Raw genomic sequence first — 13571 nt, 5'->3', positions numbered from 1 at the left:
GGTTTATGCTACATATGCCATGTAACATATCTCAAAGGTTATGGTCTACTGAATGTATTAATCTTATTTGTATGCATGTATCATTTTTGTATTCGAAGTTATGAATGTTATGAATGTTGGCTGTGTACTGGCTTGATTTCTAAATAACCTTAGTAGAGCATTTGGTCAGTTCCTGGAGAAAGGAATGTTGAAATTAAGTACCTAATCAAAAAACACTTAAAGGACAATGGATCTTGGAATGCTCTAATCCACATAGAAAGTCTACTTCAGGATGTTCAAGGTAGCATGTAAACAATGGATTCTGCCTGTAAAAAGTGTGAGTCATGCATGGACATATGACTTGCCCAGGTGACTCCTAAACTCCATCTTGGAGCTGGACTTTGCATAGGAGTGAGGAGGGGGTCTCCACCCACAAGAGAAAGTCTATTTAAACCCCTGGGAGAGCCCTCCATTTTGTCTTCAGCTGGCTAAAGAGAGAGCCTCTCCACCCTCCAGGATACTTGAAAGAAACTGGAACAAAGGACAGTGTGCAAGGGGTGTGAGTGATTGCTGGACCCAGGCTAAAAGGAGATTAGTCTATAAAAGGGAGCATTCTGGAACTGGTGAGGACCTTATCTGTATTCAGTTTGATTAGACATAGATTTGCGCATTCTATTTTATTTTGCTTGGTGACTTACTTTGTTCTGTCTGTTACTACTTGGAACCACTTAAATCCTATTTTCTGTATTTAATAAAATCACTTTTTACTTATTAATTAACTCAGAGTATGTATTAATACCTGGGGGAGCAAGCAACTGTGCATATCTCTCTATCAGTATTATAGAGGGCAAACAATTTATGAGTTTACCCTACATAAGCTTTATGCAGGGTAAAACAGATTTATTTGGGTTTAGACCGCATTGGGAGTTGGGTATCTGAGTGTTAAAGACAGGAACACTTCTGTTAGCTGCTTTCAGGTAAATCTGCAGCTTTGGGGCAAGTAATTCAGACCCTGGGTCTTTGTTGGAGCAGATGGGAGTGTCTGGCTCAGCAAGACAGGGTGCTGGAGACCTGAGCTGGCAGGGAAAGCAGGTGTAGAAGTAGTCTGGGCACATCAAGTGGCAGCTCCCAGGGGTTTCTGTGATCCAACCCATCACAGTCCTCAACTTTGTACAAACACACACACACACACAGAGCCCTTGTGCAGTCATATGGGACTGGTGGGGGGATGAAGACCCACAAAGAGATTCCCCCTTCCCTTGCACAGTCCAACTAAGTGTCAATTACAATAGCACATTCTGTGAATAGGTACTACTCATCCCTTGTTCCTGCTGGGGAAAAATCATCAGGAAAGTGGAGAGGAGGAGGAAGGCCCTACACAGGCCCACAGAGCAGGACCTGGATGCCAGAGAGAGCATTGTGACATCCTAATGGATAGGTTAGAGTGCATACAAGTCCATCTTTATACTGGGCTGATCAAGTAAAGATGCCTCGTTATAGTCAATCTCTCCTGGTGCTCCCACAGGATGGTGTGACTCTGTGCCACTTCCTACACAGAGATGCATGAAAATTGCACAGTGCAAGATGTGCATATTACAGATGGGACAAAAAACTATTTACTGTGTACACATCACAAATGCAGCACAAATTTTGTTGTGACAAATGCAATGGATTATAATCTAAGTAGCCTACAGCATATCCATATATTTACTAAACTACATATTACACTGGATATGTAGTGCCATCTAAATACTGTTATTTTGAAAAACACCAAAAGAAAACATGTTATTAAAGAGTATGATTAACGTTAATGTGAGTGTCAAGACTTTTCTGAGAAAGCATATATAAAGTATAAACTGAAGGCTCCCAGGAATCTTATTGGATTCGCATTTAAAATAATGTTCACCAAGGCAGAACATTGTGAATTTGAATTAGTCAGGTTATTTGAATTACAGCAGTAACAGTGTGAGATCATTAAAGCACTCCAATATGGTTTGTTGAAATTCATATTTCAATAAGCCACATTAATTGAAAATATTTTTGACAGTACCATTCTGAATATGGCCTGGCCTCTTAAAACATTAACAATAAGTAAGTATTTTAAATTCTAAAATGCATGTTAGAATTTATTCAGAATATCTATGCCGAGAGAGTTGAGAACATACATTGATAAAATGAGATTTTGGATTAAACAATTTCATTACGATTTGAAATGAGAATACCTATGAATTCTGTTAAACAAAAAAAGTGCAAATGTTTGTAAAAAGCAACACCTTTTCCTTGGAGCGTGTATAAATGTAATGATTTTTTCACCCCATTAAGAGTTTTCTCCCAAGTGCTCCTTTTTCTGTTAGTGTAAATAGGCGTATGAAGACAACACACACACACACCCTTTTCTTGTGTTTTTGATTTTGGCAGGCTCATTTCCTATTCATCCGTGAAACAAAACAGGGGGGAGCTGGCAAATAGCATTACTCTGGCCACAAGCAAAAGGTTTGTGAAACTTCAAATGTGAGCTGTTTCAAGCATTGATGCAGACTTCTAAGGACAGTCATAGATTAGCCTATGGTTTATGTGCAAATAGCAATTTGCACGTATTATTATAGCATTTAGGCCCAAGTCACAAGAGTTTCCTTTAAGAAATCAGAGCTCTGATATCAGTCTCTGTTATATAAATCCAGAAAGGCAAAGGAACACCATTTTAGTGGGAGACCCAGTGTCCTGGGGCAAGACCCACAAAGTGATTTAGGTGCCAAGGTGCCTCTTTAGGGTCCTATGTCCAAAACGTAGATCCTCAAAACCACTGTTCAGCTGCTGTCTAAACCTGCAAATGTCCAAGCTTCTGCCAATAAAATCCTGTAAGTGCCTAAAAATCTTCCAGTGGATAGGTGCACATCCACTTACATTCTGACGCCTCAATACCTAACTTACTCCTAAGCCCCATAGGCGCCAACTTCTGCTGGCGCCGATGGGTGCTTGACCCCCCACTCTGCCCCTGGCCCCACCCCAATTCCACCCCTGTCCCACCCCCATTCCAATCCCTTCCCCAAAGTCCTTGCCCCAACTCCGCCCCCTCCCTGTCCCTATTGGACTCCTTCCCCAAATCCCTGCCCCAGCCCTGCCTCTTCCCCGCCTCCTCCCCTGAGCGCACTGTGTTCCCGCTCCTCCCACTCCCTCCCAGAGCTTGTTATGCTGTGAAACAGCTGTTTTGCGGCAGCAAGCACTGGGAGTGAGGGGAGAAGCTCAGGGGAGGAGGCAGAGGTGAGGTGAGGCGGGGGGGAAGTGAGGGGGAGCTTGGCTGCCAGTGGGTGCAGCACCCACTAATTTTTCCCTGTGGGTGCTCCAGCCCCAGAGCACCCACACAGTCGGCGCCTATGCTAAGCCCCAGGGGGATCCTCAAACCAGGCATTCTCCAGCTATCTCGCCTGTGAGGCTCGATCCGCATTTGGCAGGATCCAGGCTTGTGGACTCATTCACACTGCATTGTAAACCTGGGTTTATAATTCCTAGACACAGGTCTCATAGCCATGCTAACATGTCCATACTGCACTACACAGACCTTCTGACTCGGGTCTGTGGCTTGACCTACATCCACACTGCAAAATGACAGGGCTTGGACCTACCCCCTGACCCACCTCCCTAGCAGGGTCCAAGGACCTGGGTGCTGAATGCTTGCTGCCCTGAGTCACACTGATTTGTATGTGGACAGAAGGGGGGTTTCAGCTCAAACTTGATTCAGAACCCAGGTTTTGTGTGCAGCATAGACATATCCTCAGAGACCACCAGAGAGGGTAAACAGATATGCACTAGCTCTGCTTGAGCTAGTGTGCTAAAAATAGCAATGTGGCCACAGTAGGCATAGGCAGCAGCTGGGACTAGCCGCCCAAGTACATACTCAGGGGGGATGGGCAGGATTGTACTCAAACAGCTAACCCAAGCTGCTGCCCATGCTGCTACATCCTCACTGTCTGTCTACCCATCCTGGAAAGCACCCTCCCAGCTGCTGTGTAGATGTGCTGTAGAGTACATCAGCCAGATCAGGTCCCAAACAAAAACACAGCAACCTTAATGTTCTTTGAATTTAGTTTTCTATGTGTAATATATATTTGTCAAGTTATTAATTAAATTAGCAGCAACTGTAGAAATACATCTCAGCCTGCCTGCATCTTTTACCTACATATACCTTGTATCATATACCCTGAAAGCTCTGAGTTTCAAATAGGTACTACAAACCAGTTCTCATGAATGGATGTGATAATAATAATATGGCCATTTGTATTCAAACTCCAACTACCTCACCTTTAGGGACCCTTTGTCTCCGAGATTTGATTCATTATTAGTCTAGCTAACAAGATTCCAGTTTCTGAATATGAGTCTACTATTTAGTTCTAATTTGTAATATCACAACCTTGCTTAACCTCAGTTGCAGAGAAGTCTTCCTGACTCTCTTCTAGACAGCAGAGTTACATTAATTCTTCAATGCTGATTTAGATAAAGAGAAGCTTGATGTTAAAAAGTTTTTTTTATCCCAGAAATTTGATAAGTTCTTAGTAGCACCATCTCAGTATCTTCCAGAGTAAGAAAAATCTTGGCTGTTCATCCAGGTAAAAGGAGGCTCATTTCTCAAGGAATTAATAGGCAGATCTATGTAATGTACCTGGGTCACCCTGATGTCTCTATCAGAAGTAAATAGATAGCTGGTCTAACTTCTTAGAAGTTATTTCAAGGCATAATGGCAGTTCATAGTCAGGGAGGTTCATACCATACAACTTGGACTATGATTTTGATAAAAAACAATACCAAAACAAAATACACCTTTCGTACTAAGTCATTATGCCACAAAATCCTTAAGCTAATTATAGCCAATACAATTATTTTGTCAAAGCAAATTATGAAGGGCTATAAACTTGAGATGATACATCATTTGTAGCAGTCATTCAAGGAGGTAATATAAATACTGAGTTATTCCACTACTAGTTAAATGTCTCTAAAAAACCAGGGTAGTGCGAGGATTCCTTGCGTGCCATAAAAATCAGACAGGAGTATTGTGTAGGAGTGTTTTAGATTTGGCAGACTAGAATAGCCTAACTATATTTATGTTGCAAATGGAGAACTCTTCCAAATAGTAATGTATTTTCTTAATGTTTTCCATTCTTACATTTCACATAGTGAAATTCTATATTCATCCTCTATTCACAGCCACTGCAAACTGGTGGGCATAAACTGGACTGAGTGCTTTGTGAATTTGTAATCTCGGTAACAGAACACAGTGGACTGGCTCCTCTACTGGTGTAAATTAGCATAAGCTAATAACGAACTATGTAATTCATATTTGGTGAAATCCACTACATCCACATAACGTCCAAGTATTCAGGATCCTGGCTGGTAGAGTGAGGAGTGGTTGGGGAGGTAAAATCCATCCTCCAACCTAGGGCCAGGGCAGCTGTGCAGCTTCCTGGCACTCACCATACCAGCCTAAAGGGTGTAATAGAGGATGCAGCCTCTACACAACAGTTGTGTGGGATGCTGAGACCACTGAATAAAGGTCTAACACAGCTCTCCTGCTCTGCATCGGGCCCAATCCCAACATAACCCTTCATGTTGACCTATAGGGCAGTGGTGTGGGGAATTTTTGCACAGCGTGTAGGGATGTACAAATTCCCTCTGTCTGGAAAATTAATCAGTAAACTCCCAGTACAAGTCTTATCCTGGGTATTAGTTGAGTGGTAGGCTTTGCAACTGCTCACCACACTCAGGGCAATTTCATTCATAGGCACTCAAATTCTTGACCATAGACTTCATTTTTTCATGCAGCTAGCAAATAGCACAACTATTTATACAAAGATAAACATTAGCATGATTAGTATTGAAATATATTGCAACAAATATCAATATTGTTAAAATGCCAGGAAAAACATCCACCGAAATATTGTTATGGCAAGTATCACCAGATGGCACTCTTATACCTAGTCTTCCAACTTCTTTTTCATAGTGTACAAGCAACTTTTCAGACTTAGGAAGAAGTGCTGTTAGGTTTTGGCATGCAAATTTCTGTCTCAGTCTGTGATTGGAGTCAATTCTTGAGAAAGAGTTGTTGCCTGGGAACCAGGGTATTGGACTAAGGTTCCTGAAAGAAACAATTACTCTGCATGCTGTTTGACTACCTTTGTTCCTGAACATTATGAATGTGAGTGTGTGTGAGAGAGAGAGAAAATGAAACAATTTATATTTATAATTTACACAGACTCCTATACTGGGTAGCAGACCTGCTAGGCCCCAGATATTTACTGTACTACCTTTTGACACAGGGACAGCAATATCATCCTAACCTGGCTGACTGCAGAGTAATTATCCCTTCATAAAATGCCTACGATCCACATAAGAATAATAGAGCTTCCCCAAAATGATTCAGCTCCACTTTCCACTACTGATTTAGCATACCCTTTTCTAGGGAACTTTCCAATTAGGCTACTCCAAAAAGAGGTTACAGTTGCTGAGAATTTACTGAAAAGTGAAATGGCAGTGGAGTAGCACCCACACTTCTCTTCTGCTCTTAATACGTGTAGCAACTCAGATCCAATGCAAATGTGGCTTTAAGAATGGTACCATTCTGCTGAAAGCAAAGTTAGTGTCTTTCAGTATAAAAGCATTATTTTTAGTGATAACTGTAGCTAAAGAATATTAGGTTCAGGTTGGATAAGCACCCAAAAGTGAGGATGCTGAACTCATTAAAAGTACTCAAACCTCTTGAATTTGCAAAATTGGAATGATCATCTTATTTCATTATATTTCTGGTACTTCCTGTAGTATGGAAATACAATTAAGGTAATATTTCTTCCATTATTTGGAACTTCTGGTCATGGCTGACCAGGGAAATGCAGACAGAGATAAAATTGAAGAAGGGAAAAAAGCCCTCAAAAGCTTTGTTTCAAATTTGGTAAAGTCTTGGGTGAAGATTCAAGGTTTTTATTTTCTCTAAACTCTTCATCCATCCCAAATCTTTATATCATCTATCAGTACCACTGGATCTACTATAACAGTAAAAAAAAGTATCAACCACTTCTTCAATGCCTTGGGATGTCTATCTTTTTCTAATGATATGCAATTTATTTGCATCATCCATCAGACTGGAAAAAAGACATACATTTTTTAACAGTGAGAGTAATTATCCTTTGGAGTTGTGGTGGATTCTCTATCACAATTTTTAAATCAAGACTGGATGTTTTTCTGAAAGATCTGCCCTAGTTTAAACACAAATTATTTTGGGTAAGTTCTATGGCCAGTGTTATGCAGGAGGTCAGACTGGATCATCACAATGGTCGCTTCTGGCCTTAAAATCTATGAAAACTACGTATTGTTATATACCAGATTATCTTACTTTTGTGCAAAAATCCATCTTTATTATTTCATATAATGATCACTTCATTATTTTACTGTCCATGACTTTTTGTTTAACTATTAAGGGCATATTTCTATTTTTATCAAATTTCCAGACAATTCTGTGCCACTGCTTAAAGTATGTGTCTGGGACTTACTATAGTCCATTCTAACTGATCACACTGAGTTGCAAATTATTTTTCCAGCATCTTTCTGCCTATCATTGAACCCCTGCATGAAACTCTATTTCCTATTATTTCACACTGACATGAGGTGTAAGGAAGGCAGAGAAAGATACACCTCTAACTTTTCAAAACATTGCACATGGTTAGGCATACAAATCCCATTCGGGTGAAATGGAAGGAACACAACTAAAGCCCTCAGCAATTGTGTGTGATTGTAGATGTCATTTTCCTCTTACTGAAATGAAACCCTTCTGTGTCCAGGTTTTCAAAATCCTGCCTTTGCACTATGGATATTTTCATATTTTCCAGCTTGCCTACCATGAAAGGTTAGCTTTCACCCACATCAGACTCATCAATATGTACTAATTGTTTCTATTTATTTGCCCCGTATGCCTAGGTACCTAACTGATTTGCATGTAATGGCGCAGAGTTGGATGTGAAATAAGACAATAGAATAGGTGCTGCAACCTGAACTTTCTGCCTTATTAAAAGCCTACAATCCAAATTGTTCTTCCTTTGAATTTTGTGTGTAATCTGTACCTTTGCTCTATCTGTGGGAGTAACTTTCATTTACATATATCAAAGTCACATTGTTAGCAATACTCTACCACTGCCAAATCATGGCAGTAACTCTGTGTTTCTTAATATTTTTCTAGTCATAACAGGTAGTAAGGCAATACTTTGGGGCAAAAGATAGCAGGGTAGGTGCATGAATTTTCTTTGATACTGTCAATCGGAAAAAAATCTCTAGCTATTTAAATAAGCAATACTTTTATCTCCTCACAGCATTCTGGTTTTCCCATCAAGGTAACAGAACTCAGTGGTTCCCTAGATGTTTTCAAAAGACCTGTGTAATGTTCTTCAAAAGAATTATAGAAAAGGGTCCTTTAATGAAAAAATAATAAGCATTTACATAATTTTCTTTTTAAACACTCCTGTTGTTATAAACTGAGATATTCCAGTGAGTTCCAAGGGAACACATGCTGAAAGTTTCAATTAAAATGGTTTCATTACACATGTTCAGCCCATTAAGTTGTTCAATTTTGCATTAAAGTCATTAGTATCTTAAATGTAGCAAGGAAGATACTTGGCAAGTGGTGATGGGTGTAGATTTACATCCAGAGTAAAAATAGATACATTTTTCTTTACTTAAAATACTGATATTCTTGACTATGAGCATATATGTACATGTGTGTGTAATCAGTGTATCTTCTAGCCTTATTGTTGGTGTCACTAGGCATCACCCTAGGTAACTTTGGGGGGGGTGGAAGACCACGAAAGTCGATGAAGCCCCCCCGCTCTAGGCCAAAGTGAATCAAAGCCCCTGCATGTTAAGCTTTACTAACCTCACAGGCCAGCAGCTGGGAAGCAGTAGTGATAAGGGAAACCTACATGCTTCTAGCTGAGGGACAAGATTACTTGCAGAAAGAAACAGTGAGAACAAGCTGCACAGCCAAGGTTGTGTAATGTAGTCAGAGGGAGAAAGGGGGAGAGGTAGGAAGATGGGGGGGGAGAAAGGGCGGGGGAAGAAGGGAAAGGCTTAGCTGCAAAATGTATAAAAGATAAAGGCCGCTTACGTTGGTGTGCTTGATTTGAGACGTGCCAGTCTCCTTGCACCGCTTTGGGATCCCAAATAAACTTTGTTTGCTTCTCCACCCTGGTGTGTTTATTGGCGTGATGCACACCGGGCAACAGACCCCGCTGTTGCTGTCCTCGGGCACTCTGTGCCGGCAACGTTATCTTTCTTCTTTTTTCCCCTCTTAACTTGGGCAAAAATTCCATAAAGGTTTAAAGGGTTTTTTTTTTAAGTATAGTCATACGAGAAAATTGTTTTATCCAATAGTTACCTATGGTTAGTTATATATAGTTAGTATGCTGTAGTACAATAAACTTGAGCTTTGTCCCAATCGTTATGGGTTTGATTTCCAGATTAATTAAAAATTAATTATGCAAAAGACACTTAAATGGAGCATTTTATAACACTATTTTAATTTGTTTCTACCAGTCTTAATCATTGGATACAATAGATCTAAACATGAATTACTTGAGGGTTCCCTGACATGTTAATATTATTTGTATTGCAGTACCACCTAGTCATGCAACAGGGTCCCATTGTGATACGTGCAAACACAGAAACAAAAACATAGTGCCTACCCCAAAGAGCTTACTTTGTTATTAATCTTTTCAGTATATTTGAGCGTCTTAAGAATATATCTTATCATAGGTGCCGACTCCATGGGACTCTTGAGGCTGGAGCAGCCACCAAAGAAAAAATAGTGGGTGCTCAGTACCCACAAGCAGCCCCCTGAATCAGCTGTTCCCCCTCATCCGCCCCCGCACCTCCAACCCACCGCAATCAGCTGTTCAGCAGCATGCAGGAAATGCTGAGAGGGAGAGGGAGGAGCAGGGGCAGGAAGAGCCCGGGGGAAGGGGCAGAATGGGGTGGGGCGAGGGCGGGGCATGGGGCGGAGTGAGAGTCCAGCACCCCTGCAGAATTCACAAAGTCAGCACCTTTGTACCTTATACAAATAGGTGGGATTTTTTTTTCATTTGTAAAAGATTTAGAAGTATCATCAAAAAGTAAAGAAAAGAATAATCTTTATTATATATACCCAAGTAATAACATGCATATAATGTATATAACTGAAATACTTCATACTACTATAAAAACATCCAAAATGTGATAACTGAAATTCCATCTTACTGAAAGTTTTTGTAATACTATAGTTCATGAATCATTCTCCTGTGAACTTCCTGAACTCATTGACCAGTCAAACAACAAACAATTAAGTTGCAAGCAATTGATTTTTACATTAATTTTGTAAATCAAGACCTATACCGAATTATCAAGAAAACATTATGCGCCAGATTCTCCACTCCCTGACACCTGTTCCATGGTCTTCAGTAGAGTTATGACAAACCTAAAACTGAGTAGACAATCAGGCCATAGGCACATTTTTAAGCTAATGTTGACTGTATTATGAAAAAAATTATTTATATTATATTCCTTTAGAAATGAATGTAGAGCTTATTTCTTCAAGTAATTATTTATGCAGTCCTTCAATGCTATTTCTGCCCTCAGATATGAATACACAACTTTGACACTGGGCCCAATGCTGCACTCTTTGCTCACACAAGACTGCTCCTGTGATCAGTGGATTTTAGTCAAAGTAAGGAGTTGAGATTGGGGCCTTCAGTAGGATTTACTTTGCATGACAGCAGCATTTAGTCCTATGAGTATATGCAGGTGTGGATACAGAGTACACATTAACTCAAAATTAAAGGGACATATTTTGCAATCTTTACACAGTGCAAAACTACCACTGAAGTTGCATGAGATATTTGCCTAACTGAGGTCTGCATGATTTGATCAAAAACGTTTAACCATGGCATTAATACTGACTTTGAAATCAGTGGGGCTCTGTGAAAATGCAGGAGTGCATCCATGTGCAGAAGCAGAGCCTAACTTTGTGGACACAGCAGGCATATTTGGGGTGGTGGGGGGAACTCACCAAATTCTCTCCCACAAAGGAAAATATCCATGATTCATTAGAAAAGGTGCTATATTCCACACAGTACATCCTTCTTATCTTAAATTGTGTTTCTCAACATTCTGCTCTCTGAGCAGTAATCTAGGTAGCCCTTATTCAGAGTATTCTCCTTCTGGACTCTACCTCATTTGGGTGTACTGGAGTTTTTACTCTGTGTCTGGGTACTAGGTTGACCAAGGTTTTATCTGCAATTCAGAAGCTAAAATTATGTGTTAATTGAATTAACACCTACTTAACTGAATGTTATTTACTTCGATCTATTATCAACCAGGTACCAAATCCAAAGCTCATTGGGGTGCCTCAGGCCCTGAGCAATCTGCTCCTCTCCATGCCAGACTCCAACACTGTCCAAAGTCCCAAGTTCTAAGTCTTTCATTATCCTCTTCCACCTCTGTCATCAGTGGCCTCTCTCCACTCAAGAAATGTACGGTATGTTGGACAAGGTGCCAAAGTCTTAATTAATCTGCACAAAGAGAAGGATTCTCCCCCCACTATAGCCTACATATGCTGCTTTTAAAATGCAAGAGGAGTTGTGAGGGACAGTGCTCAGGGGGACACAAATACAGGGTGACTCACCCCTCCCACTGCTTATGCCATCCTGGCTACAATCTATTCAGGGTTAGCACAAGTGTGTCTTCTCAAGAAGGACATTATAGCCAAGCTTGAAGTGTAGACTACCGTAAGTGAACATTAAAATATTGAAGGCATGCTAATTGAAAAAACTAGAACTTTTCCACATCAATTTTGTATTAAAAAAAATAACAATAAAGCTCCCAGGTGGTAATTGGTTGGCAAGTTTGGGGTTTGGGTTTTCTGTCTGTTTTCCTTTGTTTTAAGAATCATGTATCTTAGAAGCACGTTTAGTTTTGAGTCTTGCATCACTTGCTGTAGTGTCTTTATGGCTAGCAAACCAGTGTCAAGATAAACCTGTTATGAACAGAAGCTATATACAGGAATGTGGTAATAAACTTCCTAATACTTTGTGTAGCTGCAGGGTTTCTTTGTTTCTGCTCCACAGAAGGAAGTGTGTCACAGGAAATCAGAGACTGTACAAAGAGTATACAGAAAGTGTGGCACCTCTACACTTCTTGGAGGACTTTATAGCACACTTGCCATGATAACTAAATAGTCACACACAAACTCAGAACCCATACACAAACAATGACCATAAGTTCTATATTTTGGAAGTACGTTATAAACAGGGGGCAGAATAGATATACAACTACAAATATTAACAACTGGACATGACACTAGGCAGGCAACTAGCTAAATGACTTAGTTTTCTGCCAGTTCACTACTATACTGGCACCAGTACCTCTTTTAAACTTTTTTTAAAGATATGGTTACAAAATTGCCTGATAGTGCAAGTCTTCTGAAAACAAATCTTCAAGCATGTCTCTAGAATAGCTAAATACTTTTCAGTTACACTATTGCCCTTGTTGAGAACAACACACCTTCCTGCAGTTTCATCGCCACTAAAGAAACAATCACATTGCTTATTTTTCACTGTCAGAAAGATTAGTTTGCAGAACTGAAAAACCAATTCTCCTATTGAGATCACTCTGTGATATAAAAATGCCTCTGACTTGAGTAACATTATAAATAAGAGTCATTTTGTAACAAAATGTCACCTAAGAGAGCAGAGGATAGATTGAATGGTTTTAATAGTTCTAAATTTGACTGATTTATGTTGGTTTGTATTACAGTCTGCAAGGCAGGTGCTGACGCATGCAAGGTACTCTTACACATTTACCTGCTTGAATTTTGTAAACTGTTGGCTAATTTAAAATATAGCTACTTTGTTGCTTTTATAATGAGATGAGACATATCTCTCTGCAGTTGGGGAGGTTTAGGTTGGACATTAGGAAAAACTTTTTCACTAGGAGGGGGGTGAAGCACTGGAATGGGTTACCTAGGGAGGTGGTGGAATTTCCTTCCTTAGAGGTTTTTAAGGTCAGGCTTGACAAAGCCCTGGCTGGGATGATTTAGTTGGGAATTGGTCGTGCTTTGAGCAGGGGGTTGGACTAGATGACCTCCTGAGGTCCCTTCCAACCCTGATATTCTATGATTCTATATGTAGCATTGGTGCTTCTCATATGAAATGTGTTCTAATTCTTTTCTTAGTTTTTTTTTTTTTCCAAACAAATAAAGTACAGATCTTCCACTGGCTTATGATTATGATACTTTACATGTATATGCTGCACTATGACACTTCATCTCAGAGCACTTTACAGGCTCTACATACAAGAATCATTTCAGCCAATTTACACTGCAGCCTCTGGGGTGGAATACAGTAAATGCTTTTCCCTGGCAAAACCAGACAATAGTTTTTAGAAGAAGGGTTAGTGGAGAAGAACTTATCCTGTAGAAACTACAGGTGCAATTTATATGCAAAAAGAATGTAATCACATAAACTGGAATATGGCCGGAATACCTGGATTAATATGCCATGGTGCCATGGAAACTCAGTCAGATCTTC

The 13571-nt window shown here is 40.1% G+C and overlaps 1 long non-coding RNA gene across 1 annotated transcript in view; it reads right to left on the bottom strand.

The window, feature by feature from the left end:
• LOC128838906 (uncharacterized) overlaps positions 1-13571 on the bottom strand; it is a 144682-nt gene that overhangs the window by 60829 nt on the left and 70282 nt on the right. The gene's annotated exons all lie outside the window — the stretch shown is intronic.

Source organism: Malaclemys terrapin, chromosome 6, assembly GCF_027887155.1.
Source record: "Malaclemys terrapin pileata isolate rMalTer1 chromosome 6, rMalTer1.hap1, whole genome shotgun sequence".
Lineage (NCBI taxonomy): Eukaryota > Metazoa > Chordata > Testudines > Emydidae > Malaclemys > Malaclemys terrapin.
The sequence above is the reverse complement of the archived record's forward strand: the minus strand, read 5'-3'. Positions and strand labels throughout refer to the sequence as shown.